The sequence below is a fragment of the Notothenia rossii genome (assembly GCF_949606895.1).
Source record: "Notothenia rossii genome assembly, chromosome: 10".
Lineage (NCBI taxonomy): Eukaryota > Metazoa > Chordata > Actinopteri > Perciformes > Nototheniidae > Notothenia > Notothenia rossii.
In genome coordinates this window covers 40,613,488-40,629,498 of record NC_136908.1, presented here as the reverse complement: position 1 = coordinate 40,629,498, position 16,011 = coordinate 40,613,488, and the positions used below count along the sequence as shown (strand labels likewise).

The 16,011-nt window shown below is 41.0% G+C and overlaps 1 protein-coding gene and 1 long non-coding RNA gene across 2 annotated transcripts in view; one reads left to right on the top strand and one right to left on the bottom strand.

Moving 5' to 3' along the window:
* The window catches only part of LOC307022715 (carbonic anhydrase-related protein 10), a 365,049-nt gene that overhangs the window by 62,749 nt on the left and 286,289 nt on the right, over nucleotides 1-16,011 (bottom strand). The gene's annotated exons all lie outside the window — the stretch shown is intronic.
* The window catches only part of LOC307022721, a 3,699-nt gene continuing 2,146 nt past the window's right edge, over nucleotides 14,459-16,011 (top strand). Inside the window, exon 1 of the long non-coding RNA XR_013803486.1 lies at nucleotides 14,459-14,473. This is a non-coding gene — a long non-coding RNA (uncharacterized lncRNA). The remainder of the gene's footprint in view (nucleotides 14,474-16,011) is intronic.

Genomic DNA, 16,011 nt, shown 5'->3' with positions numbered 1-16,011 from the left:
GCACTTAGTTCACACTGGTCCCGAAGCAAAGACTTGTGGGAATTTGAACGCGACATCATTTGTGTTTACAAGATTTTCGGGACTCGTGACTCGACTCGACTCGGACTCGCGCACTGATTGACGCGGACTCGAACTCGAGTACATCTGACTCCACTTGTATATTGACGCTCCGACTTGGACTCTGATTCGAACAAGTTTTTTCTCGAGTCAGATGTACTCTGTCCTGGCGTGTGCACCTGCGAGGCGAGTTCAGTTACTGGGCGCGCCCCCACTATTCCAGTCTAAAGATGTCCAGAGACACACCCCGGAGAGAGCACGTTGTTGAACTGCGACCTCTGCTGCCATGCCAAACACAGTCTGTGGTTTGTACATTATAAAAACTGATATTTGTCTAGTTTCTGAACAAAGATTAGGAACTGTATCAATGGCAAATGTTCTGATTCCACGTCAGTTTTCTCGAGTTGAAAAAATGAAGTCTGGGTGCGTTAGCAACTTCGTTCGCTTCAGATGCGGCGCCCAGGGCAAATTAGCTTCTAACTGCATGTCATGCATCTCATGTTATCACGACGCGCAAAAAATGTGCTTTGTGTCCGGTGTGAATGCTCAATGTAATAATACGATCTGGGTCTGGCACAATATTGGGAAATTTGAATGCTCACAACAGAAGCGTTTGACCTGAGGGAGTGAAGGTCACCTCCCTGTCCCCAGCTTCACCCACTCACTGCCTGATTCCTCACTGATGCCCCTTGGTCCTACCAACTACCTGAAGAAGAGCCACTGATCCACTCTCTGGGTCACTCTCTCTCTCCTTCCTGCCGCAGCACTAGCTTCCATACAGAGCTGGCCAACAGATTAGCAGTATGTAACTGCTGGAATTCAGATGATAAGGCAGACAGGGGAACAAGAAACAAGCCGGGCATAATAGCAATGCGCAGCTATCTGAGAAGTGAATTGCTATCAAAATACAGAACGAGGGCTCTGTTCTGGAAGCTTGTTTCCGAGTTAAAAAGTTTCTTCAGCTCTGACAAGGTCAAATACGTATTAAGTGATCACGTATCGAGATGGTGAATAAAAATCATAGACTTTTTCTTCACCTCCGCCTTCCTGGCATTGGAGTGCTTACCTCGGGGCAAAGACAGACAAAGGCAGCCAATAGCTTTGATGGAAGAGCCAGGATAAATATTTGATGCTATTGACTGCTTGTTGCTCAGAACAGAGTGATGGAGCTACACCCTGACATCGTAAAAGGAAGTCTCTTTCCAGCAAACTGCTTCAGCGTTAACTGTAATCATTGGAAACATTGATATCAGGGCTAAAAGCTGATTTTGGTTCACTATTAGAAACATCTATAAATGCTTGGGAAATGCTGAGTCAGCTAATAACAAAGAGAATGAGGGAATGAGTTTTACCAAATGATGCAGTGCACTAAGAACACAATGAAAGTTTCTTTCATTTGAATTAAAATCTACTGTGCACATGTTTTAAAGGTCTCCTATCATGCTATTTTTAGGCATATATTATAGGTCTCAGATATATCAAAAAATATAAAAACATGTCTATGATGTGTTTTGCTCAAAATACCAAACAGATCATGCATTTTAGAAATCCCTCCCATCCCTCTATTTCAGCCCTGTTATAGAAACGCTGATTTTGGGTCCTTAGCTTGAAAAACAAAAAGAGGAGGGGGAGCTTGTCCCTGCACAGAATTCTACGAGATACTCAGCTAAACTCTGCCGTGATTAAACACACCATATCATGTTCCAAAACACATCAAGGATTATTTCTGAAACAGTATGGAGCTCAAATGCTTTTTCTGTTGCGGGTTTACCACAAGGTGAGTCCCTTTTTATTTCCTGCTTTTTAAACACATACTCTTTCCAGTACAGGTGAGCATGCTTGCTAATGTAAACAAAGACCATATTACATCCAAAACACGTCGGGCATTGTTTCTGATAGGGCCATGGTTTTATAGAGTGTATTCTTAGACACTCTTCTGAATGTATGTCTTTTCTATCCATCCATCTATCTCTCTCTCTCTCTCTCTCTCTCTCTCTCTCTCTCTCTCTCTCTCTCTCTCTCTCTCTCTCTCTCTCTCTCTCTCTATCTATCTAGCTCTCTCTCTATCTCTCTCTCTATCTCTCTCTCTATCTATCTATCTATCTATCTCTCTGTCTCTCTCTCTATATATATATCTTATCTATCTATCTCTCTCTGTCTATCTATATCTCTCTCTCTATCTACCTCTCTCTCTCTCTATATATATATATATATATATATATATATATCTCTGTCTATATATCTCTGTCTATCTATCTCTCTCTCTCTCTCTCTCTCTCTCTATCTATCTATCTATCTATCTATCTATCTATCTATCTATCTATCTATGCCTTTATAATAATTGAACCAATGCTAAACACAATTTAACCTTCATGCAAAACAGAAGGACACAGAAAAAGGGCAATAAGACCCAAAACAGTGTCTGAAAGTAAAAACTGAAGTATGGCTTGGATATGCACAAAGTTTACGCAGAGGTCTTGAACCCACACACACCCCACCGCTCACTTTGTAGAGGGGGAAAGGAGGTCAGGATTAAATTAAATTAGTGTCAGAATGCTGGTGCTGCGCTGCTCAATGTTGGAGCTCTGAGAGCTGCTCTGATTGTTCTGAGTCCTCATTAGCATTCACACACAGTGCAGGACTGCAGAGCTACTGTCGGCCTACTTATCATTGTGAGCTGGATAAAGAGGAGAGCCATATGTATGAGTCAGCCCGCATCAAGTACTGTATCTTATGGATTCATACCACAGCTCATGCTGCTGCAGACGACTACTGTGTACACCGAGGCCATTTTTCAAGTGGAACGCAGCATATTTATGTTAGCTCTGCAGCGTTTGGTGATCTGAGGCGTTTAGAAAGCACTTGAGCAGAACAAAGCTTAAGAGTAACTAATGTCAAGATTTAACTTTGGAGGATTTCATCTCAAAATCACTTTCACAAACACATTTGAAGATGAGCGGCATTAGGCCAACAGATTACCGCTCTGACAAACAGTACCTCTGCAGGAAAACTCTGAGAGGACCCTGTGCAATAATCACCTTCATGTGAAAACATACATTGTTAAGAATTTGCATAATGTGTAATGTAACACCTAATGTGCAATTTTCTTCTCTATATTTTACAACTTAGCTTATTCTTTATTATTGCGTGCATTTTTTAACTGCTATGCCACTTATTGCTTTAACACTGTAGATGTCCCCGCTGTGGGACCAATAAAGCAATTCTGATTCTGATTCCAAACAATGAAGAAATAACGATTTCATTTTGCAATGCCGCAATTCGGTGAAAAGATAGCGAGTTGAAGTGGAAAAGGAGGGATGAGTATGAGGGAAAACAGCGAGGGTGGGGAAGGAAAATGAATCAAAGAGAAGGAGGAAAACTTGTCCTCATAATGTGTCTTAAAATAGGGTCGGTCGCCCCCACAAACACTTTGCTCCTGGCTATCTGGCTCTGATTTATTTATTTAGTTTGTGGAAAGAAGCAATCCACTGGGCGTTGTGAGGGAAAGCCCTCTACATGGCCCTCAGGCGCGCTCTGTGCGGCAGTAACTCTACATTTAAACCCACCATTTTTTCATTATTATCACCCTGGCTTTTTTCTGGTAGTGTGAACTGAGACTGGCTACAGGGCTGTTTCCTAGCAGTGGGAGTGTGTTTGAAAGCTCAGAATCACAAAGAAACGTGTGATCTGCGTTGTGTAGAACCCTGGACAGCGGAGGCCTGTGGGACTCTGTGATGGAGTCAGGAATGCTGACAACATATTCCAGGTTTGTATTACATTCACGGCCAGTGTTCACATCTCGGGGCTACAACAGAAAGAGAAAATCAGGCCGGAGAGGTTAGGATTATTGACAAGAGAAGAAGCAGTCGGAGAGCGTATGAAAGGAATGTGTGCTAAGTGGGGAAGAGATGAAAGATGCTGCTCAGTCCGCTGGATGCAGAGCTCAGAGCACCGCTAAATCAAAGACTGAGAACTGAAGCAGTGAAACACAGGGAGGGAGAAGGGGCAGCAGAGGCTCTCCACCGTCTTCAAGCTTTCTCACTTTCTCACTTCATCTGTCAGGACACTGAAGTTGCACGGTTCTCCACTCATTAACACTAGAAACAAGACAGAGGCAAAAGGCCACGCCCTATTCTACCTCTTTAACGTTATTCTATACTGCAATATGGTTTGAATACTGATTTAACGTGTACATTTGAATGTTACATTGCTCATTTTCCAGGATTAGAACACATTTACATTTTCTGAAAGGCAGACGACAAAGTTAACGTTGTCAAACTAGGAACTGGATTCAAGCCCAACAAGTCCCAACATGATGGCATCAAAATGAAGAACCTCAAGATTTAAGGCCAAATGATGTCACAAGTCATTGTTATTAAACTCAACTTGCAATAGGCCTTGGATTTTGTCAAGCCTAGAGTCTTAAGATTTTTGACCGTCTGAATCCAAGTCCTTTTATCTGAGTCCAAATGTTCTGCCTGTCCCTATCAGAACAAAACAACTGATATTGTATTGTATTATATGTTCGATTCCTCCGTGATGTTGTGTCCCAGCCGAAGAAACGATGTTAAAACATGACATGAGGTAAAGATAGAAGATGTCAGTTCCATGTGTTTCTAATGCAGCAGATGGACCACACGCTGAGCTTAGAGATGTAGATGTTCTGCTGATCGAACAGCCCTGATGATATAGACCACCTATATCATTGCATTATTCTACAAGTCCTCGCCAGCCCCTGATTAGTGATTCCTTTTCAACACGGTCTCTGGTGGACTGGCACATTGGATGTTGTGCTGCAGCCAAGAACAATGTGAGTAATATGGTGCCAGTATCTGGGCTGCACAAAACACTAAAAGGAAGATAGGAATAATCACTCAAAGGAATTCCTGGATTTACACGTAAACAGCAGGCTTATATTTCTAGTTATTACATAAAAGCCCCCGCAGTCGCACCAGGATACAATAACAACCTGGATCTGTAGAGCTGTGTAGGTGTACCTTAAAAAAACTGCAGACTGGCGATGCAGTAATCCTGTGCAGCTCTGTTTGAAATAGTTCAGAAGCCTATGATTGCAGAACTAAAATAGTCCAAAACCCCCTGACTGCTATAGTTACACATGCACCAACCGAAATCTGGCAAGGATAACGTTATATTATGAAACGTGATAAATCTCTAGCTCTAATTTTCCTTCAGCCAGGAAGTGTGAGATGCACATACATCTATAATCCAAGCTGTGCTTTGTTGTTCCTTCATGAACATGCTTTCCAGATTATATAGATATGAGTTAGCACACACAAACACACACACACACACACACACACACACACACACACACACACACACACACACACACACACACACACACACACACACACACACACACACACACACACACACACACACACACACACACACACACACACACACACACACACACACATACACACACACACACACACACACACACACACATTACATTGCATTTAGCTGACGCTTTTATCCAAAGCGACTTACAATAAGTGCATTCGACCAACAAGATACAAACTTGAAGAAAACAGAATCATATAAGTACATCAGGTTTCATAGAGCTAAAACATTTCAAGTGCTACTCAACTGGCTTTAGATAAGCCAGTCCTTTATTAGTATATAGGTGCTTTGTTAATAGTTCTATCGCTCGAAGTGGAATCGGAAGAGATGAGTTTTCAGTCTGCGCCGGAAGATGTGTAAGCTTTCTGCTGTCCTGATGTCAATGGGAGCTCATTCCACCATTTTGGAGCCAGGATAGCAAACCCACGTGTTTTTGCTGATGGGAACTTGGGTAAGATAAGATAAGATAGTACTTTATTGATCCCAATTTGGGAAATGTTTGTGTTGAAGCAGCATAAAAAGTGGCATTGTACAATTAAAATGAAAAGACACAAAATAAACAAGAAATGTTGAATTTACAATTTAACAATATATAAAGCAAGGTATTATATTTACATAAGTATGTGACAGATGGAATATTAAATATTAGACTGAATATATAAATGTAAAATGTACAGTGAAGAGAGAAGCTATGGAGCAGAGAGTTCTCTTCCAGCCAGAGGTGATTTGTCGTACAGTGTTATTGCAGTGAGCAGGAATGTTGTCCTGTATCGGTCCTTGTGACAGCGGAGCTGCAGCAGTCTGTTGGAGAAGGAGCTCCTGTCTGTCCAGGAGGAGAGGGGGGGTGGGGTTATCTGTCTGTCACGCTGCAGGTGGAGAGGGTGGTATTGTTGCAGTAGGCAACATACTTTATGAGACACAAGTCAGTATGATATTAATACATTAAACAACATAAAAGTTGTACGTGTCAATATTTGTATATTAACAAACGATCCACTGGCAATGTGAGCAATATAAAGGGGTCAGTGGGAGTTATAAACACAGGCTCTACAGTTCTCCTCATGTCTACAGATCTCGAATAACTCAATTAGTTTATAGGTCTGATTTGTTCCTGCAGGACTTTGCAGCAGACAGCTGTTGTTGCCAAAAGAGCACTGGTTTACTGAATGGCTGTTACATTCCCAGCACTAAGTGGCAGAGAGCATTGAGCAGCTGAAGAGCCAGAGCTCACTCTCTAATGGAGTCACAAGCCTGTCCATTCCATTACTAGAAGAGATTAAACATGCCAATGTTTAATCAGTTTATACTTTAGTCAAGCACTAACCAGTATATCAACAATGCTTAAAGTTGGGGTAGGTAAGTTTGAGAAACCGGCTCGAGATACACTTTTTGTTATATTCCATGGAATGCTCTTAACATCCCGATAGTAATGAATATATGAAGTGCTTTGACAATAAATACATAAAAAAATGTCATCTCTGGAAGCCGTAGCGCTGTAAAAAGCACGACCAATCATCTGAGCCGGCCCGGCTAAAATAACTGGATGGCCTACCTGCCTGTCAGCCTTCCATCTGTGCACAAACTTATCTCGTGGCCTCATTGGTCATGTGCGCGTTCTTGTGTGATGGAGGAGGGGCTCTGTAAGGAAGTCTGAAGGGAGGGGCCAATTTTTTCCGGCTGTGTATCTTCAAATTCTAGCGTACTCGAGCTGGTTTCTCCAAAATTAACTAACCCACCTTTAACGTGACTCTGTACTGTGAACATCTGCAGATCTGGAGTTCTTCTTACATACAAAATGTTTTACTGTCTTTCAGCTCGCTGTTTCTGTTTGTTTGTCCTGAAAATGTACTGTTTCATTAGGTCTCATCCCTCTCATTTATCTCTGTCCATTTGCTGCAGGTATTCTAAGAGAAACACCAGAGACCAGCTGGTGAACAGAGGCACTTCAAGAGACAGATTATAGTCAGAGGAGTTGGTGGAGACCAAAACCGAGCGAAAAGGAGAGAGAATATATAATTTACAAATCTTAAGGGATAAATACATTGAGCCTGTATGTGTTATAATAAACTTAATAAGAAAAAGGAAAGTCACACTCAAAGTGTTCAACAAACGCCAAAGTATTTCATGCTGCTGTGTCTAACTGTACATTGTAAGCAGGTGTTTGGAGATACAGTATAGTGTGTATGATGCAGGAATACGAGATGTAGTTATAAACACATTAATATGATCCATGCATGTAATACTATCATAATAACATTTAAAACACACCCTATAGATTTAAAAGCATTACAATGCACTGAGCATAGCAACAACTGGAGAGAGAGAGCCACGGTCTAATGTATTGTACAGAGGGTAATGATTCCTGATCGTGGGAGAAATGTGCTAGTTAACTGGGACATCAGCATGTCATACAGCACACAGAGAGAGGCAGGGTCAGGCTCTAACAGATATGTTAATGCTGAATCAATACCCAGCACATCCCTAGTTTCCTTCAGAGGCGGCGCTAATCAATCAAACCAATGAGCTAAGTTGAATAGCAGCGCTAATGTCAGTCACTGGGGTCACCCGGGCAACGGCTGAATGGAGGTAATCACTTCTAAATATGGAAATTAGGTAATGTGTGTAATGTCGCCCTGCTGCATTTAAGTGATTCCAGCCGGGCAGAAAGTTAGTTTTCCAAACAGATAAGATAAGTTGGACACATCTGATAGCACATTCTTCATCTTGCTGTGGGTGTGCCTCATTTATTTAGATAGAAGTGACATCATTATGCAGGACATTGCTTAAAACTCAGAGACTGCAAAGAACTGATTTGCTTCAAGTTCATGTTTTAATATTCATTAAAGTGGAAAAAAATGTGCTTTAGACTAGAGAGTATTGAGCTGTATATAATTCGATCCTCTTAAATCCATTAAGGTAAAAAACCTCCACTTCTCCACAGTATTGGCTTACTGATGGGTAGCATCCTTTCAGCACACCTCTGCCTCTTTCTTTTTGTGCCTATTATTCTTAAACAACTCATTGGAAATAAAACATCAATGTTCGTCTTTTGGGAGAGCACCGAACGCCAGAGGAAGCTTTGAAACTTTAAAACCTTCCTGTAAATAACAAAGACATCTATCCCTTCTAACACCTGCACCCACACACAGATACACACATACATATTCACACCCGCATACACCATTAAACCCCTGGAATCCTGTAGCTTATCACAATGCAATACCTGCTCAGAGAGGCTCAGCACGGCGGGATGAAGCTAAATCTATACAACACACTCAGCGTGAACACAGGCATGCATCCTACATTTTGTGTAGATCCAAATATATATATATATATATATATATATATATATATATATATATATATATATATATATATATATATATATTATACTGACAGTAAGTAAACGACAAATGTGTTTGTTGTTTTGTTGATGGGAGTGAGATGAAAGGCTCAAACACAATTTGCTAGGTCGTTGTTAGCCTAGCTTAGCAAAATACTAGATATGAGCAAAACCCTTGCTATGTCCACAATAAACAAAAAACACTACCAAAAAACAATTTCTGACTGGTTATAACCATAGACTGTATAAATAAACATTATTCCCACTTTTTAACTTAGCTGATCTGACGTTCTTTTTTTGAGGACAGTCTCTGTTTTCTGGCGTCCTGTCCAAAGCTGCTGCCTGAAAAGGTCCAATTCGTCCCCCTAAATGCTGACACTGGGTTTTTCATAATCAATCGGCATGACGTGAATGTGCACAGTTATGCTGACGACATTCAGCTATAGTGTCAATGAGACAACCCAAACTCTCTGTCCAATCTGACTGACTCTGGGTCCAACATGAGAATGAGCACTTCCTGAAACTAAAGGAAGATAAGACTGAACTTCCAAAAAATAACAGCCACCTTATCTTGCTAAACTGTGAAATATGGCCTTGTAGTGATCAGCTCATTTGGTGACCAAACCGGCTTATAATAATTTGTTAAATAAGTGAGATCTTTAATGAACAGCAAGATAAAGAAAAAGTTGCTTTTATTGTAGTCATCTTGCCGACTTTGACTAAAAGTACCTTTCTTAATTTTGAAGACACTCATTTGCCCTGCTCGCTATTGTTTTACCATTTTCTGTTAACCCTCAGATCCTCCACAGCCGCTCTATAAACCATTCTCCGTTCCCATTCTCACCACACACCCTTTTGTGGTGCTATATACTGTATCTAGCTGACTTTACAGAGACTTGAGACTTGTTGACTGTTAAATTACAAATCCAAACGCATATCTTCAATATTGCTTATAACTATTATCTGTCTGGTTTTATACCTTTTAATGATTTAAAGTTGTTGTTTTTGGTGTTAGCTTTGCTTGATTGTAAAGCCCTTTGTGTTGCACTGTTGGGGTGAAAGATGCTATTTTAAAAGGTCATCCAGGTACTGAATGAGGAACCCGTTCCTTTTTCAGATCACAATGACACAGCAGCGCCTTGTTCTGCAGAGGAATTTAAATGGTATAAAATACCCCTCATTGAGTCAGTCTTCACATTCATCATCACTCTGGAACAACTTTATCTGTGTTAAAAACAAATCTAAACTGTCTTGGAACATCAACCATGCTAGTTAACCAGGCACTTAAAAAATCGTTGCATTCTTAGAAACATTTAAACACAGTCAGTAGGGAGCAACTGATCTTCAAACGGTTCCATTCAGCAAAGCAAATCATAACTTCCACTTCTTAAGTTCAAGCCTAGTTTTCAACACTCATCTGCAACACCTCTGCCGACTGCCATTGCAAAACACACGTTATATCTCACACAGGCTACGCCCTCTACTGGACTCTATGGGTACTACCTCTTAACCATACCATGCAAGCATTCACCTACTGAGATATCTATAGACGTAGCCGCCCCCCGGGGCGGGCCTACCTGAATGCGCGTGCAAGCACACCGTATAAAAGGCGGCCACGCCTCCTGACTGTCATCCTTTTTTCTTCAGCGAGCGAGCAACAACTGAAGCAGAGAAAGTGAAACGTTTGAAAGAAGAAGAAAGAGTTATCATACCTTCGAGGCCACCACTTCTAGAGACCCGGGCCTGTCCTTCATGCCCTGGCTTAAATAGCGGGCGTGTGTGAAAAATGCATTCGGTAAAAACAATTGCATTTATCCCAGAGTAAGAGTCATCTCTCTCCACAATTCCACATTTCCCCATAATGTCTCGTTGAAATCGGCAAGATCCATTTCATACGATGTTAATTGGGCACCCCATTATGAGACATAATCCCCCACTCGCCGCCCCAGTTGTAACTCCAGTAAAGGAGGCAGCCAGTGGGCGCACGCATGTGAGTGTGGTTAACCGCAGGAAGTGCTGTCAAGGCGCTGTGCGGGGGCAGGGACATTATGGCCGGTGTAGGTACCATATGTGACCTGCTCTATCGAAATCAGTCGCATTGACCCGAAGACACATTTTGAGTTGTATACACTGTTGGAAAGAGGAGATTCATAGCTTTCTAATGATATCAGGATTGTTGTTGTACTCCAAATATTAAGCGAAATATGTCACATTATATAATGACTGTCACCGAGTCATCATTTTGAGAAAAAGTCCTTTAAAGTTTCCTCTTCTCTGGAATCCATCCATCTGATTGATTATTCTCTTTTTAGCAGGCTAGATCTCCATGGTAACTTATGCTGTGCGGCTAACCTCGGGGGTATACTACGAATCTAGTTCAACCTATCCAAAAAAGCAAGCACACTCGGAATAAAGTATTATTATTATTTTTTTAAACGTTTTCGGATTTCACATCAACAGGAAGTCCGGTTAACTATAATGTCCGTGCGCAACAATACCCCAACCCAGAGCCATATAATAGAAGAGTTACGACATCTCCGTTCACTCCAATGGACCAGTTTTTTACAGCAATGGCGGATCGTGGAGCCTCTCAATAGTTCCCCGGAAGTTAGTCGGGAAACTATTGAGAGGATCTGCGGCTAGCAGCACAGTAGAGTTGCAGCATAATAGACCGTTCGTGATGGACTTTTAAAGGTAAGAAGACGTTTAAAGATTTATATTGCGGATATTATCAGAACATCTGAATCAAATTAACTACACATATGTATTAAAGGATGTTAGTGGATTATCCCTTAAATCAGTATATTTTATTTTTTACGTTTACAGATAACAGATTAGGCTAGGATACCGGATAAAGTTAGCAACACAAGTTAACCACGAACAGCCTATTAATCCGTTCTCTTACTGTTATTTCCTCCAACGATGTGGAATTAGAGAAAAGGGGCTTCTTAACGTGCTTTTATCCGGGGTGGAGGGAGTTACATATTAGTTAAATATAACATTGGGGCGTGTGATTGTAGTGGGTGGAGGTGGTGAAATGAGGATATTAATCTCAGAGTTCAAGCTAGTATAATATAGTTAACGTTACACAATAATAAGGAAGAGAGCTATTTCTGTGATACATCGCTATTGATATAGATTTAGAGTGGATATTTGAGACTTCCAAACAGTAAACAAAAACGTTACTTATGAGTGAGTGTTTTTAGCAGAGCCATATTGTCCTTGTGATTCTATTGATTATTACCTGTCTGTAATATGTAGCAGCTCAGCTGATTTTGGATTGATGGCAAAGGGAGAGGGACTTAAGTGAGGGTGAAAACACAAGTTAAGTTTCAAATAGGTCAGCAATTTCCCATCCCATAGGTTGCTAGATGTATCTAACCCTTTCTCCTGTCTCCCTCTTTCAGCACAAGAACCCCAGGGGGATTCAATGGAGCCTGAAGAACTGCAATGAGACCCTCACCCTGCGCCTGAGTCTGAACTCCCAGAGTTTTGCAAGCCTCTCCCTGTTCCTTATTTTGATTAAACAGACATTAAACTTCCCAATGGTGTGGTCATCGATTTGTGAAAAATATGATTACCTCACATGTTGTTGCTGTTGTTACATTATATTACATTGCATTTAGCTGACGCTTTTATCCAAAGCGACTTACAGTCAGTACATTCGACCAGGAAGATACAACCTTGAAGAAAACAGAGTCATATAAGTACATCAGGTTTCATAGAGCCAAACATTTCAAGTGCTACTCAACTGGCTATAGATAAGCCAGTCCTTTATTAGTATATAAGTGCTTTGTTAATAATTCTATCGCTCGAAGTGGAGTCGAAAGAGATGAGTTTTCAGTCTGCGCCGGAAGATGTGTAAGCTATCTGCTGTCCTGATTTCAATGGGGAGCTCATTCCACCATTTTGGAGCCAGGGTAGCAAACCCACATGTTTTTGGGTCCCCCTCGAAGTGAGGGTGCAGAAAGCTGTTTGGCTGATGCAGAGAGGAGTGCACGTGCTGGGGTGTACGGTTTAACCATGTCCTGGATGTAGGAAGGGCCAGATCCATTCGCGGCATGGTATGCAAGTACCATTGTTGTCTTTTGTCATAGTTAAATTGCTCCTGCTGACTTGAGCCAGACATTCTTTCCTCCTCTCTGTGTCAGTGGGGAAACCGTACATTTGTACTCCTTTCTCTGAGCGCTTGGAGCATCCCCCGGCAGCACAGCAACCATGGGGGAGACGATATGCCAGGACAACACGGAGGAAAAGGCACAGACAAACTGCATGCATGCTATTCAATGTTTATTGAATTCTATTTATTTACTGTCAGTTGACAATCATTGATAGGCACCTGTCGGTCTCCTATCCTTTCTGAAAGTCATAAAGATGACATTACTCATTTAGATTACTTATGTCCTCAATTAACAGGGATTACTGAAACCCAGGGACGTGCAGGTACGGGCTAATGTTGCCCGGCAACGGCCCGTTTTCCCTTTTTGGCTGACCTGCCCTTCTGGAGAGAGCGAGAGTTTTCTTTTTCTTTCTGTTGTGGTCGAATCAACATGATAAGCCCACAATTAGTATTGTAGTGTCTCGCTGCGGAAACACACCAGCTTCATTCTTCTTCAACTACTTATTTTACTTCTTCTTCTTCTCTTTCTTCTTACATGTAATTGCCCGCAAAATGTTGAATGAAAAACTCGTTTCAGTGTGAACCATAGACTGTATATACGGGTGTGAACTCATTCCACAGTATGATCACCAAAGTGTTTAAAACCAGGTAGGCCTACGTTTTTATTATTTATGTTCTATATCTCTAAGTGTGTGATTACACATGTTACTTATTATATATATATAATATGTATTATAGGCTACTATATTGGTGCCGGTGCGTTAAGACCACCTCTAGTGTCGGATTTTGGAAAATGGATTTTGAGTTTTCTCATGGCAGGGACTTTACTTCCTCTTGACACCATTGGTTATTTACAAAAAACACCCACATATACTTGTTATGTGCTTCTCTCTTTCTGTGTCTTTTCATCTGCTCCGTAAACTCCTATAGAGAACCGCAGTGACACGTCGTAAAACCATGAAGTAAGTTAGCATTTTTAGCACTTCCGGTTCCTTCCTCAAAAAGCAATGCATTTTTTCCATAGGGTTTTGGAAAATAGCTCGAAATAAGGTCTGTGGTTGACACAAATTTAAGAAATAAGTCACGTTTTGTTCTACGACATTAAATACGTCAGCAGTGACCCACTGGGGATTTTTGAAGAGTTTACGTGTCTGAAAAACGATGGTTGTTACCGAGTGGCTGAATAGGACTACAGAATCGTCGAGGCCGTTTTACGTCATTACGCAGAACACTTAAACACTCCCGCTAAGTTTGTTTTCCCCTGTGTTCTGCTTGAAAGCAAGTACCTGCCTATCTTTAGTATCTGTATATCTATATCTGACCATTATAATCTGTATCTTTGAAATTGTCGTTTTTACCACAGTAGTTTTACAAATTATAGAATAATTAATTACCAGTGTTTTCCAATTTTACTCGGCAGTTCGTTTTGTTAGCTAACGTTAGCTAAAGCTAGCGCTACTAGTTAGCTACGCAATGGTTTGTTGCTTTTGCTCCGGGTTGCAGCCACAGGTCTTCGCATGAAACGTGCCTGTTCTATCGTTTCCCGGCCAATGTTTTCCAAAGGAGAGTCTGATTCGTGCCATGAGGTAAGCTGACGTTACATTTTTGTCCATGTCACGGTGAAATGTAAATGATGGGTAGTGACTGTATCGCCGTTTAGAGATGGCGCTGCTGAAAAGACCGCAACATAAGTAAAGATAATGAATACATCCTATTAAAACCTGTGTGGCTTATATGATAAGTCTAATTAGTGCAAGCAGCATAACGTTTCACCATGTAACTAAGATTGTAGTCAGGGAAATCAGTTTGACATATTGAACTAATAACAAATCACCTCTGGCTGGCAGAGAACTCTGCTCCATAGCTCTCTTGGACGTAAAATCACATGTACATTTTACATTTATATTCAATTTAATATTCCATCCCTCACATACTTTTGTATATATAATAACTTATATTTTGTTTTTCTTGTTATGCTGCTGCAAACACAAACATTTCCCCAAATTGGGATTCAATACAGTAACAGTGTGAGAAAAAGTTTTTAGAGAGTACTTGTCCATGGACAAGTGAGTTTGGCAATTTACTTGTCCGAATACATTTTCACTTGTCCAGAATGGACACAAATTGGGGCCACTGGAATCTTCTTCTCGCCATCGTATTTCACATTTTCCCACGGTTTTTACGTGAGCGGTAAGATTTTACTGCATCACACATAGGGCTGGGTATCGTTTAGATTTTAACGATTCCGGTTCTGCTTTTCGATTCCAGTTATTTTCGGTTCTCGATTCCGGTTCTTGAGAGGGTAAAAATAAGTCCCATGACAAACTGGGAGAAAAATATATTTATGAAAACATTAAGTCAAATCTGTATTCCTATTTACAAATCAGTTCATACTGTTTAATTTATTACGGTTATTGAATACAATTATATAAACATAATCTCTGCATTGTTTTGTTAGTTCTAAGTGGTGCAGTTTAAGATGTACAATTGGCCAGTCTCCTCTGATGTTACACTGCAACCTGCCTGTGAGACAGAGTCCAACCACACAGTGTGTCCAACACATGTCCTGCAACACACATGCTGCAACCTGCCTGTGAGACAGAGTCCAACCACACATGTCCAACACATAGGCCTAATAATATAATAATAATACATTATATTTATAGCCTATAGGCCTAGCGCTTTTCTAAAACTCAAAGACGCTTACACATGTCCTGCAATACACATGCTGCAGCTGCCAGCTGTTCACTGTTTGTAAAAGTAAATAGATAGTATTTTAATTTCAATAATTTCTATACCCTGCCTTATAAAACAATACTGACATCCCTGTGTTCCTCCGAGTATGGGGGTCCGGGGATATGATTACAGCGCGAGGACACAGGGAGGCTGTTTCACTTCATAAAGGAAATGGCGGTCAATATTAACACAAAGGAGCTAAAAGTCCTAATAACCTTCATTACGTGTTAGAGAAAGAACATAAGAAAGTTTGACAAAGATGAGGCTGTTAAACGGGCAGTGAATCCGCTAGAGAGAGAGAGAGAGAGAGAGACGAGAGAGAGAGAGAGAGAGAGAGAGAGAGAGAGAGAGAGAGAGAGAGAGAGAGAGAGAGAGAGAGAGAGAGAGA